General features: G+C 58.0%; 1 pseudogene; it reads left to right on the top strand.

Moving 5' to 3' along the window:
* The first annotated feature begins 692 nt into the window (after nt 1-692).
* LOC131753445 (protein orai-3 pseudogene) lies at nt 693-1,645 on the top strand (annotated as a pseudogene).

Genomic DNA, 1,645 nt, shown 5'->3' with positions numbered 1-1,645 from the left:
TCCTCTCAGTTCCCCAGAAAAAACCAAACCCCTGTGTTTCTCATTTTGTCATGGCCATAGTATCATGTTATCATAGCATCATGATCTCAATCACCCAGGTCTGAGACCTTCATCTTTTTCCCTCCCTCTCCCTTTGTAGCCCCATATCCAGTTGATCACCAAGTCCTGTTGGTTCTGCCTCTGAAATTGTCTCACAGCTGTCTTACTATCCCATAGCTGCTGCCCTATTCCAGAACTATTCATCCAGTCCCACTGCAATAGCCTACCACTTAATCCCCCATCTGTGACCTTCCATCCCTTCATTCTGTCCCCAGACTTATGTTTCATAAAACACAGGGTTGATCATGTTTCTATCCTGCTTAAAAGCCTCTGATGGTTCTCTAGTGTATAAAGCAGTGGTCCCTAAGGCTGGCTGAGTGAGCATCAAAATCACCCAAGGAGCTTTTAAAATTAAAAAATATACTGGCCACAGGGAAGTGCTCAGGTAGACCTTCTCCTGTGGTACCCTCTGGTGGCAACGCCATGCCATGGCTGACTTTCATTTTACCCACAAAATTCCCTCTGAGATTCTAATTAAGATGGATCTGGCCCAGTTCCTGTTTCGGCCTCGGCAGTCCTGCTTCAGCCCCTAGGGCTCCCCGCAGACCCCCGCTCGTCCCGCCGGGGGATGGGGCCTTCCTCCAGCCTGGGCCGGCCCTGCTGGGGTCCCCGAGGCGACTCGGCCCCGCCTTGATGGACTGGCCCGCCTGGTGCTGCGGCCCCAGGATGAAGGGCGGCGAGGGGGACCCGGGCGAACAGGCCCCGCTGAACCCGGAGGCCGAGAGCCCCGCGAGCACCTACCGGGAGTTCGTGCACCGCGGCTACTTGGACCTGATGGGGGCCAGTCAGCACTCGCTGCGGGCGCTAAGCTGGCGCCGCCTCTACCTCAGTCGGGCCAAGCTGAAAGCTTCCAGCCTCACGTCTGCCCTGCGGGCTTCTCCATGGTGGCCATGGTAGAGGTACAGCTGGAGAACAACCACGAATACCCGCCGGGCCTGCTGGTGGCCTTCAGTGCCTGCCACCACCGTGCTGGTGGCTGTGCACCTCTTTGCACTCATGGTCTCCACCTGTCTGCTGCCTCACATTGAAGCCGTTAGCAACGTCCACAACCTCAACTCTGTCCACCAGTCTCCACACCAGCGACTCCACCGCTACGTGGAGCTGGCCTGGGGCTTCTCCACTGCCTTGGGCACCTTCCTCTTCCTTGCTGAAGTTGTCCTGGTTGGCTGGGTCAAGTTTGTGCCCATCGGGGCCCCCTTGGGCACACCAGGCTCTGTGGTACCTGCCTCCCAGGTGCCTGAGACTCTGCCACCAGTGGCCACCTCCCTTAGTCCAGCTTCCAAGCCATCCTCTGATTCTGTAGCCCCGTCACAGGCTGAGCCACCTGAGGCCTGCCCACCTCAGCAAGCATGTGGCAGTGGTGGGGCCCACGGACCAGGCTGGCAAGCAGCCATGGCCTCCACGGCAATCATGGTACCTGTTGGGCTTGTGTTCATGGCCTTTGCCCTGCATTTCTACCGCTCCTTGGTGGCTCACAAGACCGACTGCCACAAGCAAGAGCTAGAGGAGCTGAGTCGCCTGCAGGGGGAGCTGCAGGCTGTGTGAG

The sequence above is a fragment of the Kogia breviceps genome, chromosome 3 (assembly GCF_026419965.1).
Source record: "Kogia breviceps isolate mKogBre1 chromosome 3, mKogBre1 haplotype 1, whole genome shotgun sequence".
Classification (NCBI taxonomy): Eukaryota; Metazoa; Chordata; class Mammalia; order Artiodactyla; family Physeteridae; genus Kogia; species Kogia breviceps.
Note: the sequence above shows the minus strand (reverse complement) of the source record. Positions and strands in the feature narration are given on the sequence as shown.